Genomic DNA, 15696 nt, shown 5'->3' with positions numbered 1-15696 from the left:
TGGGAACAAATGACATCAATATCCAATAATAGAAACTTTTTTGTCACATTCAAACAAGGCAGAGAGCAATTGTTATATTGCTATCTGACTGTGATTCAAGATGGATTAGATTCTATAAAAATGAAATATTGATCTGCTTGATCAAGATATTGATAAGAAGCCTACGTTCTTTACAACTTTAACTCAATAAATACCGCTATACCCACACACTTGATCCAAATTCAACACAGAGTACATCACTTACAGCAAAGTGAACTTTCTGAATTCCGATAAAATGAAATAAGTACACTATATGCATCTTAAATTGAGATGCTCTTCACTGAATAGAAAATTTCCATTAGAGTTCAGAATATGACCCCAAAAAATGATTAAAGCTTCCCAGTAGAGTTTGTAAAAGATTTTAAATGTACTGGGATTTTTAAAATGGAGTTAACTTTTCCAATAAACCATTTTTCAATCTGCTGAGAATACTGCAAGGTTGAAAAATCAGACACCATGTGAAAAGACTACATTATTTAAGATTTGGACTGAAGTGCCTGCTTCCATAATAGAGGAGTATATGAGATAGAATTGTCACTCTGAAGCATACGGTACAAAAAAAAGGACTTATGGTAGAAACAGTTCCACTGGGACTAGGGACATGACGAAAATTAAATTTACTAGTGATGCTAACAGAAAACCTGTCTTAAATACTATTATGAGGTTCGTGAATTACATTTCAGTCATGCAACCCATGTCTTGGAATCCTTAAGAACAGAGGTCGGCTCTCTCAACGACCTGAAAACAAGCCTACCAAGTCCAAAATGAAGATTCTGTATTGATCAGATGAAGACGAGGAGGATTTACAGGAGACAGTCATGCAATACGAACTTGATACCAGGACTTTGTGCAATAGCTTACATTCCAAACAATTACTGCTGTTGTTTGCAAGTTATCATCTGACACATTCAATCAAGCAGTATTTTATTACATTCCTTTGTAACCAACATGCATGGATTTTCTTCCATTGTTACACTGTACATGGTTTATATTAAATGTCAAGACATCAATAATCTCTGTTAGAAACATGCACAAAATGAAATACTTTACTTATAAAATGTACATTCAAAATGTGTATAGAAGGCATTAGAAATTCTGTCCAGTACCAGGATAATTCTTAACTACAAGATATATGTGCAAAATTAATTTTTGTATTATCGCAGCTTGATTCATCATCATTCTTAATTATACTGCCATGTTTGATTAAAAATGTTTCTATCCTGCTATATAAATTTCCCAATACAACACCAAATTAGCAAACTGCCAAACCTCCATATCTGTTTATTACGTGTCTCGATATATCGACAAAGGCATGTGATCAGTGATTTAATTATAGTCATCACCTTAGAACATCGTTCAAATTTAACAAACAACAGTAGGCCCAGTAGTCCAAATAAATTAAAGACTGAGAAAAACAAGATAATTGTTAAATTTTTAAATTTCAGTTGAATATGTGTATATCTGTTTGATCATGCAATATATGCTTAGAATCTGAAATTTGTTAAAATTTACATTTCCAAAGTTTTTGCCTTTAATATCATTACAATTTAATGTGTTGCAGTTGAGAGCAAATGTGCCAATGAATGTTGATGAATAGAGTACGGCTATTTTATCACTGACTATGGCTATTTTATTGCTGACTATGGCTATTTATCGCTGAGTACGGCTATTTTATCACTGAGTACGGCTATTTTATCGCTGACTATGGCTATTTTATAGCTGACTACGGCTATTTTATCGCTTAGTACGGCTATTTTATCGCTGACTACGGCTATTTTATAGCTGACTATGGCTATTTTATCACTGACTCTGGCTATTTTATTGCTGACTACGGCTATTTTATTACTGAGTATGGCTATTTCATCACTGAGTATACAGCTATTTTATCACTAAATACGGCTATTTCATCGCTGACTACGGCTGTTTTATCGCTGACTACGGCTATTTTATCACTGAGTATGTCTATTTTACCACTGAGAATTACAACAGAAATCAAGGTAGAATGTAAATATAAGAAATAAACTTCACTTTTGAATTACATAAGGGTATGAATTGCAACGCTTCACGCCACCATACTTTTCATGAAGTCCTAAATGTCACATGTCCTAGATGTTAAACTAACTCTTGCTCATTAATCCTACCACTGTTTTCTGGCAATGGTAAACGTCTCCTTATGAGTGAAAAATTCTCGGGCGGGACGTTATACAATATACAATCACTCATTCAATCTGTCAATTCAGTGCAGTTCTTTTTGAAAAATATTCATCACATAATAATTTGCCTTAAGAGTTTTGCCAGCTGGAATAATGAGAAGTTTGGACAAACCAAAGAACTCCAATTGCACCCCATGTCATGATTTTGGCACTAAATGCAGCCAATGTCTCCAGACACCACACACATTGTCTTCTTCGTTCTGAACATGAAACAAATATTCTGAAGACTCAACAGTATAAAGATGTAATTCTCCAAGTCTTCAGCCATATTTCTTTTTTTTTTTTTTTTACCTTTTGCATTTTCATGTTAAAAAAATAACTCATTTATGATGTTCATTAAATCCTGAGTTCTTTGCTGTAATTTCCTTGTTAATATTCATCTCTTACATTTCATGGTCTCTACTTGCCTCTTTACTAACCCCCCCCCCCCCCTTACTTTTTGACGGACGCTCGGATCTCAGTTGATTGGTTAGCTTCAGTCTCTTGCCTTTGTCTCAATCCACTTTGTTAGCTATCGATCTCTCACTTTTACATAGTTATTTTGTCACATCCCTAACACTGAACCACTTTGTTACCTATCTCTCACTTTTACAGGCATTTTGTCACATCCCTTAAACACTTATTCACTTTGTTACCTATCTCTCACTTTTACAGGTATTTTGTCACATCCCTTAAACACTTATTCACTTTGTTACCTATCTCTCACTTTTACAGGCATTTTGTCACATCCCTTAAACACTTATTCACTTTGTTACCTATCTCTCACTTTTACAGGTATTTTGTCACATTCCAAGCACTTACTTTAATCCTGCATCTAATAAAGCTACAGCTAACACTCTGTCACTGGTTTAATCAACACTGCTTTTGCATCAAGGTTGAGATTTTGTTTGGTAATGTAACCGACATTCTGCATGCATCACTCCACTAAGGAAGGTAACAAGGAAAGATAACTGCTGAATTTATTTTTTGGAATTTATATACAGAATGAATTTTCTTAACACCCCATATATATATATATATATATATATAGAGAGAGAGAGAGAGAGAGAGAGAGAGAGAGAGAGAGAGAGAGAGTCTATTTATCTATTAGTTGTTTTATGGACCTACAAATCACATTTCTTACAGTTTAGGGAGGAAAAAAAAACCAATTTACCCCTATTTATTACTGCCATTACCACTGATTGAATCTTAGCTAATATCCAGTTTTTGTTTGCTGGTTATGCAATATTATTGGAAAGTATACTCAAAGTATGCAGCAGAATGTCATATTGTTTGGAATCTTCTTTGGATGACAGATGAATAAGAAGAAGACAAAAGCAAACATGTATTACCAAAACAGCTTGTCATTACATGACTATAATAAATATTGTAGTATTACAAATTTCATTTCAGTTGTAGAATATGAATATTTGCTTTCACTTCAAACATGCAATTTATATTTTTGTAAAGTTAGAAAATAAAGACAGAATAAAAGAACAAAACATCCAGCCCCCCCTCCCCTTTCAGTACTTACAGTACTTTGATAGCACTATAATCTTAATTTCAACTTATTACACTTAAACATCTCATTTACCTTTTAATTTCATCACCTGTAAACTTGATTCGAATTCTGCTTGAAATTCTGTTTGTGATTTTAATGAAACTCTCTACTCCTGCAATTCCACTGGGCATGTGTAACTATGCTAAAAATCCAATACCTGACAGGTGTTCTTCCCAGGTGCTAATGACTTTCGAATGATTAATGATGACCAATGGACACCCTGGTACTTGGGGACCAGCTGGTAGGCCCTCTACAGCCTCTACAGCTGGAGAGCATCATTTAATGCCCTCCCACCTATGACATTAGCATTCATTATTAATGGGACTTCTCTGTCAATAATTGTGCTAAACTCCATACATAGCCAACAGTCATATATCACAATGCAGCACATTTTTTAAGACAGAAATGGACACAGATGATACTATAAGAAATGTGGGCGCCATCTCCTCCTCAATATTTGCCTTCAACCTAGTACTAACAGAGTTGAATTATCACATATCACTTAACCTTTGTGTTATTTAGTACAAATTAGCTCACTCATTAGTGCAGATTGCAGGTGTTGATCAATACCTATCTTTAGTAAATGTACTTCTAGATTGGACATTGTAAGCAACCTGAGCTAATGCAATGTTTCAATTATTGCCCTTCTTTAAAAAATAAAAGTGGTTGATAGATAACAACTATTGTGTATAATACTTTATGAAGTATTTTATTAATAATCAATATCAACGATATATTAACACGATACATATTTTATTGACGCTTTGTGTACACTATATGTCTGTGTTCAAGATTAAATGACATTTTCAAAAGGCATCAATCTGGTTATTTTTATCCGCAGTTCTGAATTTCAAACGGGTCCAAACACATGTACCTATCAAAAGATGCTAAATGAATGACATTCATTTACCATGATTTGAATAAAAAGCATTTTAGTTACAGTTTCATATTTTTCCACAAACAAACAAGAGGCCCATGGGCCACATCGCTCACCTGAATCACCTCGGCTCATATCGAAAAATTTTCCCTATATATTCGTATATACAAAACTTTTATCTCTATTGTTGCCCCAACCTACTCCCAGGGGGGTGGGTGGGGGGGGGGGTGCGTGATTTTTACAAACTTGAATCGTCACTATGTCAGGAAGCTTTCATGCAAATGTAAACTTTTCTGGCCCTGGCCAGTGATTCTTTAGTAGATTTTTAATGATTTTCCCTACATATTTGTATGTAAAACTTTGATCCCCCACTGTGGCCCCATCTTCCCCCCCCCCCCCCCCCCCCCCCTTGAGGACCATAATTTTAACAAACTTGGAATTTGCACTAGCTATGTCAGGAAGCTTTCATGCAAATGTAAACTTCTTTGGCCCAATGGTTCTGAACAAAAAGATTTTAAATTTTTCTTCTTCTATTTATTGGTATGTAAAACTTTCAGGGCCCGCGCTCGCTGCCCATCGCATTTGTCGCATTTTGCGATTTTTCAAAAAAAAATGTGACAGAAATTCTGGAAATGCAACACGGACATTTCATATTTTAGTATTCGCGCGCCATTTTGAATTTCAGCTGTTGGCATCCAAACAGCCTCAGGGCTGTTTTACCTGTGCAGAATGTGGATACCCTGTCGCATGGGAACAATAAGACTTAGGGGCGTCTTGTTTATTTAGCAGATTACACAAAACAAAGGGTTGATCCTCTATGTGCAGGTAGTGTAAAATGAAATGAACTTTGCACGTGCGAGTTGCCTACAGTACATATCATAATACACTGGGGAGATACCCCGAGTCATTACTGGGGAGCTACCTGTTTTGTACTGGATGGAATAACAAGAGGCCCAGGGGCCTTATAGGTCACCTGAGTATCATGTAACAACCTTCCAATGTTTGAATTAGGTTTGTGTTTAAATATAAGAATTTTACTTTTGGATGGAAGAAACATTGAATAGCTATGTGGTCATGAAGTACATGTGTCATTTTTATGTTCAATCAATAATCCTTTTTAAAAAACCTAGGTCTGAGACATCATAAAGAAAAGGGTTATTTACTCCTTAGATAAAACCAATATTAGAAGATTTTCAAAGAATTTCTACATTTTCACTATATGACCAATAGAGCCCCACCCTAACACAAGAACCCCTGCCCCAGGGGCCATGAATTTCACAATTTTGGTAGAGGGCTCAATGCTCATTATAATTATGCCCACAGTTTGGCTTCTTGATGTCCAGGAGTAAAGAAGAAGATTTGTTAAAATTACACTCATTTTGATGGTTTTTGCCCCACCCCTCAGGCCCCAGGGGGGCAGGGACCACGAATTTCACAATTTTTGTTCCCCTCCACCCACAGATGCTATATGCTAAAATTGGTTGAAATTGGTTATGGGGTTTCAGAGAAGAAGCTGAAAATGTTCAAATGTTAACGCACGACGACGGACAAAAACAGATAGTAATAGGTCACCTGAATGATTCAGGTGACCTAAAAAGTGTGTGATTGTGCACAAAAGCTAGTCAATGGAAGATTTTTCAGTGTTAATAAAAATATATAAAATTTAATTTGTCGGTTCATCACAGTACAAAAGCGATTTCATCTAGAAAGTTAAACTAGAATGTTCAGCTATATTTTCTAATCCATTTGACGGTAGTCTAGTGTATAAATAGAGGAATGTTGGGAAATTGCATTATTCTTTAGGTCTTTGGTTTGATCTATTTAGAAAATGGCCATGAGGAAATGCAAAACTGTAGGTTCTTCAGAAATTGCTATGCTGTCATCTTTTGACTTCACATCATCTTAAGCCATTTAAAATTTGTTTCAGACTTCATGAAGTCCCTTCTCCTCTACATGATGAGATTCACCAAAGGACCACTTTGTCATTCTGACTTTCAAGATGAAAACAGTATTCTTCAGTAAAAATGTGATGTGAAACTATGATCATGTGTTATGTATTACAGCAATTAATTTTCAGTAACTTTGTCATCAGTGACTTTTTCTAGACTGCAAATTTAATGAGTAATATATGTCATTTACACTACTAAAATGATTAATAAACATTTAAACTCATTTCTTGTCTTTATTTAATATAGCCAGTTTATATGCTATGAAATACTCTTAATTTTTTCTGGTATGAAATAGAATTGAGTCAACTTAGCCAAAAACAATATTTAGAAATAAAACCATGTTTGTGCTGCAATGTCATCAGACTGACTAAAAAGCAATCTGCTGAAATACAATCGATTTTCACAATATCATAATAATTATAGTGAGTTGTGATAAATGCTAAACAAAGCTATGTTGTATACATTGTGTAAGAATAATCAGAGATATGATTTAAGAAATGAAACTTATAATTCTTTGTTTGATGCATGTATCAAACGAAACATTGGACGGAAAACTTCATCAATGCGCGTAGCTTTAAAAGTTATTAAATGATATGTTGTATATGCCTCTTGAATAATATACATGAAATATAGATCTACAGTAAATGTGTATGAGTCAATGCACGCGCGCCAGGTTGCGACACAAAATATTGGTCCAGTGTGAGCCCCGACTTTGATTTTAACAAACTTGAATATGCACTATGTCAGGAAGCTGTTATATGTAAATATCATCTTATCTGGCTCAGTGGTTCTTGAGAAGAAGATTCTTAAAGATTTTTCCTATAAATTTGTATGTATAAAACTTTGATCTCCTATTGTGGCCCCATACTATCCCCAGAGGTCATGATTTTAACAAAACTTAAATTTGCACTATGTCAGTAAGCTTTCATGCAAATTTCAGCTCTTCCGGCCCAGTGGTTCTTGAGAAGATTTTTAAATGACCCCACCCTATTTTTGCGATTATCTCCCCTTTGAAGGGGGCATGGCCCTTCATTTGAACAAACTTGAAAGCCTTTCATCCAAGGATGCTTTTGCCAAGTTTGTTATAAACAAGGTATTAAATTATTTCAGAATAATTATATTACCCAGAAAGTAATTAAATTTTGATTTCAGCCGTAGTGCATGTTAGTTAGTAAATAAGTACATTAATTTTCAAATGTTCTTGCAGAGTGATGCACTAACTAAGGGTAGCAAGTCTTCATTTCTAGTGGTTCTTGAGAGGAAAATTTTTAAATGATCCCACCCTATTTTCACATATTTGTGATTATCTCCCCTTTGAAGGGGGCATGGCCCTTCATTTGAACAAAGCCCTTCACCAAAGGATGCTTTTTGCTAAATTTGGTTGAAATTGGCCCAGTGGTTCTGGAAAAGAAGTCGAAAATGTGAAAAGTTTACAGACGGACAGACGACAGACAACAGGTGATCAGAAAAGCTTACTTGAGCTTCTGTAAGAGATTCCCATGTTTCCTGTCAGTGAAGAGAGGAACAGAACTAGATAACTTTCTAACACCATAATACTGCAAGCTAACTTCAAGGCTAAAATCTGGGACAGAGGACCATTTCACACACTGATGGCGTGTTTACTGTTCCTTTCTAAAATTAATCAATAGGATGATCAAAGCTTATGTGCTGTATACATTTAATCATGCACCCATGATCTTGGCTTTCATTTTAGTAGTACAATACATTCATCAAAGGCTTATCAAACCTCACGTGATTTAGAAATTAAGGAATAATAAACTGTTTCCGACATGTATTTTTTGATATTATAATGTATATGGATTAGTAAATACAAATTCACCTGTAGTAAGATTTTGCCTTTACAAAGCTTTACAAATTATTTTGTTTTTCTAAAGATTGACATCAAAACTTAAACACAATTGTGCAAATTATAACAAAACTATCTTTCACAGTTCATTTATACAAACTAAATGTACAATTCCATAAATTTATTTCAAATTTGAATGACAATAATGATTGAGAATCAAACTATTACAAACAATCCCATAGGTTGAAATTTTGGAATTTCTAGCTTCTAATATATTTACAATAGGATATATATATCAAGTGCCTCTTATAACAAATGCAACTCAACTTCGAGACAGTAAAATCATAAACAAAAACAATGAACTACATTTTGATCCCCGTCTCAAATTTCATGACAGGAGATTTGACCAACTCAGTTTTATTACCCTAGATCCAGCTGTGATCGATTACATTTATCCATATAATCAGACATATATAGACTGGTCAATATAATTGATATATAAGCCTCTCAAATTTCCAAGATTATGCATTGACTATAGCAGAAATAACAGCCATAAATCAATACCATTAATCTATTTCTGCAGGAATATCTGATAAATTTAAAGCAAAAATGAATCTTCAGCAAATGGATGAAACCTCTACGAATTTATTCCAGAATAAAGTGAACCACTAGGGAACATATGTTATACCTGTCTACAACTACATGTACATGATCCATATCTATGATTGCATGCAGCTCAAAGTCACAAGCTGTGATGCTGTGGATTGCAATTCCAAAATGTCCAGGCCACAGTGATAATAAATAGGGAGCTGGACAAACATGGACCCCTGAATACACCAGAGGTGGGATCAGGTGCCTAGGAGGAGAAAGCATCCCCTGTCAACCAATGACACCTGCCGTGAGCCCTATTTCTTGGTCAGGTAAACAGAGTAATCTGTAGTCAAAATCAGTGTGCCAAGAACGGCCTAACAATTGGTATGAAACACGTCAGATAGCATTTGACCCAATGATAATTTGTATTGGCAAACTAGATCATTATAATGACCATAGAATTTGCAAAATGCAGACTTTAAACGAGACTGTTGAAACCCCTGTAACATGAACTTGTTTGTCAGTAGCCTGCCTCGATTTAAAAAATTGATCATATGCAGAACAAGCTCTTGCATATCGAATCAGCTGAAAAATATAAACACCACATACAGGTGGTAATGGAATTCACATGATTAGCATTATTCAGCACATATTTCCCTTTCAATGTAGAAATTAAAAATATACTTCCCAAAGAGTGAGTACAGCATCAGAAAACTGACAAGTTTGAATTTATTTAGGCATTAGATAATAACGCTGTTCATTGACTTTGTAATACTAAACACTTCTAGCAGTTTTCCCAGTCCGACTTGTATATAGTCAGACAATGTCACATTCAAAGCTCCATGTGCAAATCTAAATGGTGCACTTAAAATTATCATTGAACAAAGCTCTTAAAGTTGAGACATATTTAGTTGTACATGTACCATAAAAATCCATTCTGTTTGGATGTTCAGGGAAAGTATGAGGCTTATGTAAAATTGCTTCCTAGATAGCATGAAAGGATATGTTTATCAGAACCTGCTGTCATCACCCATAAACATAAAACGCCCCTAATGTCTTTGGAGTCTGTCAAGATAAGGAGTTTTATAATCAATCTACCACTTGTCAGACTAGAGACATTGGAAAGTATTCCCTGTGTGTGTCTGATTATCCATTCATACCTACCATAAAGCCAGCCCTGTCTCGATCCCTACAACCTAACACCTTTTTGCCATGTTGTTTTTGGATGTCAGACATAATTCTCACATTTTTGTCAGCATTTACAGTGTTTGTCTTACATCAGTCAGATAGGAAGCCCTCAGATGAAGGTAGCGATATCATGCAAGCACAAGAGGAGACACAGGAGACATGAAAACAATATCAAAATTATAGGAAACATGCATGGGTATTAAGTGCATCTATAGATAAAGTTAATCAACTTTTTCATTTCCTCTCTTTACATCTTTTTTTAACCTAGTGCACCAACATCTATTGCATGGCAATGTCATGCTTTTTTTTAAGGTTCACACCAAAATATTCACAGTACTGAATCTTAAAAGTTCAGAGTCTGACATAAAGGACTAAGGGTCACATTTTAAAAGAACCACACTATATAACTATATAGCAATGGATTTGAAAATGTATTCAATAAATGCAAAACTGCCCTGTAAAGGCAAGGATGAATATAATCTTTAGTGGCATGCCAGTAACACAGACAGGTCATGGTATTTTCAATGGAAGTGAAAACACAAGAAATAACCTAAAGTGACGAAGCAGATGTTGTGTACAGCAAACTCATTAACACACAGTTTCAGGGGATACCTGGTTATAATGAAGTAAGACTGTCCCTGGGAGATCCCCATTAGAATAACAGTAGTATACTATACTGAGAATGAAATTGCCACAAAACTCAACCATCTTGTATATAGTTTGCTGTTAACTGGTTTTTATATCAATCACATCTGTGTACACACTGGTTGAAATATTCCTACTAATTTACTGAGGAGATTTTTAAATATTGTTTGCACAGTATATAAAGATCAAGCAATTATTCATTTCAGCTGTCCATGATTTAACAAAATTAGTGATTTAATCAAAGACATGGGAATTTTTATGACAAGACTTTGCATTGTCTTATTCACTTGCCACCTGATGCAAGCCCTCAGGACACGATTTGACAATTCCTATATCCAACACATATGGAAGCTGCAAGTCATTAATCTTATTTGCAACATTTTGTATTCATTAATGCCAGTAGCCTACTTGTACACTCAAACATACTGAATACCTAGCTGTCTCTTATAAAAACTGTTACACATGCTATTTCATAGCAGTAAAATTCAGTAGTCTCCATGAGGTGAGAAAGCAGACACATATTCCAACAGATTATGAACTGTCAATGAGTGTTCTGTGCAACAAGATGAGGCCTGAACATCTTACTATAAAATCTGATGTATTTTACTCTTTAGTTTTACATTTATATATAAAGTTATATGTCACTTAATTAAAATCTCTGTCTTTATGTGAAAAGTATTAATTTTGTTTTATACTTGTATATAAAACAGACTACTTTAAATCAATTTTTATTAGAGGGAATTTCATCTTTACATAAATTCTCAAAAAGTGTCTAACATGAAAATAAGGCTTTCCTGAATATTTATCATAGACCTAGTGTTGATAATATGCAGTTATGAAAAATCATGCCTAATGCTAATAAACCTCTAAAGAAAACTTTCTTTATCTTTGAAAGACATAGGATGTCACTCCCAGATAGCCTTAAATCTGTGAAGCCACACACACCATTAGGAGATGTGTCCTTCATTGGTCCTTTTCCCAAAATTCTTACAATTTGAAAACACTTCACTTAAATATTACTACATATTTAAGGTTAAATACCTTAGAACTTCAGTATCTCGAACACCAATATCTCGAATAATCTGGATATGTCGAAGTGATTCCGAAGTCCCAACCACTTATTCTTGAAATATTTCACCTTTGATATCTCGAATCCTTGGACATTTCATTAATTCAAAGTTTTTTCTCATTCCCATGGAGATTGAGATAAAGAGGTATAACTGTGTGTGATAAAACTTGCATTCTTACTTGGGGCATAAGTGACTCTCTGTTGAGTATAAAGCAGAGACATAATGTCTTAGTCGTGAGATTTTTTGTGAGAAGGTCACCAAACTTTAATCATCAGATGATGACTTGGCGTACTTTTCCTCTCTAGTCGTGAGATTTTTTTTGTGAGAAGGTCACCAAACTTTAATCATCAGATGATGACTTGGTGTACTTTTCCTCTCTAACTGATTGGAATGAAGAGTACAACAATTATCTACCTTGCCATTCCCGCTCACAAACTCAGTTAATGTCCCACTAATTGCTCCCGATAACTACAATCATGCATCAGCTAGATTCCTTTGAAAACCCTATTGTCTCTCTGTAAACATGCTATTTTGAAACTGGAAACATTGATACTCCTTTAAATATTTAGAAATCTGCACTATTTGAAATTTGAAGCAACTTCTTGTTGATAATTGCATCACTGAAATTTACATACTGTAAAGTTGAAATGAATGACATTTGTTAGACAAAACAAATAGCTCCTGGTATCACTTAAAGGACACATATCGTGTTTTCAAAGTATACAAAATTATATGCATTTTGTCTTCCTTATGCTTATAGAAATTAATTGTAATAGTTCGTTCGCTGAAGTATTGCGATAATTAGCCACAATACGGACTTAAATCTAAGCCCCGATTTCAAAAAGCCTAGTTAATTAGATAGGTAGTCACGTGGTACAGTGACGTCATATGCGACCTTCGTCGATCAACTTGTTGTAAAAGTAGTGTTAGATATTTTTAAAAACTCGGGTTTTAGGGGCCTAATAAATTTACCATGGATAACATTTATTTCGATGTTAACAAATTTCCCGAGTCTTATATCTTAGCCACCAGTGCATACAAATAGCGACCCAAATGTAGCGAGGAAAGCGAGTATGAAATCTGCGAGTAAATAATGTTTACATGGGATCACTGTCTAAACACAATATGGTAATGTCATTTCTGTAAAGAACTGTAATTAGCGTTGTTGCTTTTTGAAAATAAACAGTGCAATTATTATTAAATTTATTTTGGAGAAGTTAGATCTAAATTATGATACGATTATGTATCATTGACAACTAGGCCTACTATCACGGGTGCATTTCGAGAGAAAAAATAATAATAAAAATTATCAAATTTATGGTGAAAATCCCAATACTTTTAGATTATTTTATTCAAGCAATTTTATTAATCATTATTTTTTTGTTATCTACACGTTGTTACTTAGGAAGTGGGAGCGCGGCGTGCTGTACGTTGTTGTAAACACGTACGTGTTCCTTAAAAAAATAAAAATGAAAGCATTATAATTCAATTCAAAGTTGGGAAATATCATATTTTATTATTTATAATTGAAAGTTCAATTATCTTTTATCTTCAAATTTCTTTTTTAAAACTACCAGTTGGTAGACACTGCTAGCGAAGTTCTGCCTCTATGGTGTTACAAGGTGAAGGTCAGTTGGTGCGTGTGTGTGAATTTGAGAGCAGAACGGAAAGCATAAGCCGTAGGCCTATATGTAACAGTGGGTAGCTTTGATAGAACCATTTTCTCGCAGTTTATCTACGTCTTTGTCCAAGTGCTTGTTTAAAAAAGTACAGGGACAAATTCTACTGGGTTTTTTATGGCAAAGTCGTTGTGCCGACAAAAAATATTCACGTCTTGTCCCTCGTACCTTCCTTCGAAAATTGAAAAAAAACACAGTCCAAAGCCTCTCTACTGACAGCATGTACACCCTTAAACGGCACAAAACACCCTAATGCAGTGTTATTTACAAGCCGTTAATGTGATAATTGTTTGTTTGTCAATTAAATCTAATCTGTTAATGAAATGGCTAACAACTGTTTTCAAATCTTCTCGCTCGAGGTCGCATATGACGTCACAGATTATGGCGCGTAAAATATCGAAGAAAATATGCATATCGCAAGATTTGAATTTCATCGCTTTCAAACTCGAAAACTACGCAAACTGTTTCTTTTAAAACACATGTAAAGTAGTTTTAGGCATGAAATGAATTAATTTTGCTGAAAAAATTAAAAAGTTTAAAAACATGCGATGTGTCCTTTAATCATGTGACACTATGCCAGGATCAGAAACATTATGACACATCAAGGTAACTCAATACCCACACTAAGTAGAAAAAGTGTATTAATTCTGTCTCTATAGGAAGGTGGCAACATGTACATTTCCTTTGATTAAGTTAAACTCTATCAGGTGGAAATTAATGCAGTACTTTTCGAGTATACTTTAGAGCTTGCTCAAGAGTTGTACTCAAAACAAACATGGCTGCATGGGTTTGAGTATGAGTACAGTAAAAGTTTTTAAACCTCCCGGCCTGGTTAATAATTGTGGGATATCAAGGAAATGATTGTATAATTGATATGTAATAGAGAAAATACCAGTATGTAGGTGTTATTGCCCCTTTTTTAATATACCGGTATATAATTTTGGTTATTTATAGAAAATATAAACCTTTTCCAATATCCAATAGTTTCTAAAAAAAAATTCCATGCAGTGAATAGAATTCCAAAGCACATTGACTGTTCTTATCAAATAAAAATACCTACAATCTGGCATTCACATCAAACCACATTTAATTTCTTGTCCTGCCAGCAGAGCAGGGAAATATCCACTACCTGGCAAAATCAGCAGCAGCAGCACCTATCTCCTGTACTTTTGTTTCATATCTGCATCATGACGACAAATCATCAATATTTAATGACAATCACCCCCGTGTTCTTATTTATTAAGGGATTCTGTGATTGAGAGCTAGAGGAAGCATGCATCACATACAGAGACATGCTCGAATGCCGAGAGCTTCACACAGTCCATCTTTATTGTTTTCATCCAGTTCAAAAACTCATCATTCGTACTCAATCTATTCATTACATTATTCTATCACTGAATGGTTAAATATTAATACATTAATATCCAACAATCACTGATCAGACAATGAAATCAGCCCGGGCCTCATCCTACCATCAGTAAAAGTCACTCGGTCTATAGAAATACTACACCTCTTAGTATAATGTTGACCTCAGAAACATGCAATATTCATAGAACAGCAATCAAATATTTCATACCCCCTTTCATCTGTTACCTGAGAATTAAGATTTACTAGTATGAATACTTACACTGCAAGAGAAAATAACGACCTCAATACCTTTGCCTAAGCCTGTGGCAGCTAGCTTATCTATAATATCCAATATGCAGAAATATCTTTCATAAATATTTTCTCCCCTTCTAACTTAACTCTGTGTAAGAGACAATAATGAAACCAGGTGATTTACAATTAATCATAAATCAACATTGAATGAACCTTGCATTATAACTCAAAATATGGTTAAGCTTCAAAAGGAGGCACCGAAAATTTCATCATGATTTTAAATTACGTGTTTTCTATACTGAAAAAAAACAAATGCTTTCAAATTCTAAACAAAACTTACCTTTAGTATGCAGCTTAGATTTATCAATGACAGATGTAAGGATAGTCATCATTTCTAGTTTCAGAAGCCATCCATCTTCACAATTCTGCATGAATACTTCTCCAGGTTTACGACCTTTTCCAGTCTTCTTTATCAGACCGCTTCTTTATCCTCTTGTCG

General features: G+C 34.5%; 1 protein-coding gene across 9 annotated transcripts in view; it reads right to left on the bottom strand.

Moving 5' to 3' along the window:
- LOC125651641 (neurexin-2-like) overlaps window positions 1–15696 on the bottom strand; it is a 70157-nt gene extending 54461 nt beyond the window's left edge. For 4 of the 9 annotated variants that reach the window (XM_056166352.1, XM_056166350.1, XM_056166360.1 and 1 more), the window contains exon 1: window positions 15538–15687. The gene's annotated coding sequence lies outside the window, so the exon portion shown is untranslated. Of the gene's footprint in view, window positions 1–15537 lie in introns of all 9 variants that reach the window. The other 5 variants (XM_056166359.1, XM_056166355.1, XM_056166354.1 and 2 more) reach the window with 3 other exon arrangements.

The sequence above is a fragment of the Ostrea edulis genome, chromosome 5, assembly GCF_947568905.1.
Source record: "Ostrea edulis chromosome 5, xbOstEdul1.1, whole genome shotgun sequence".
Classification (NCBI taxonomy): Eukaryota; Metazoa; Mollusca; class Bivalvia; order Ostreida; family Ostreidae; genus Ostrea; species Ostrea edulis.
Note: the sequence above shows the minus strand (reverse complement) of the source record. Positions and strands in the feature narration are given on the sequence as shown.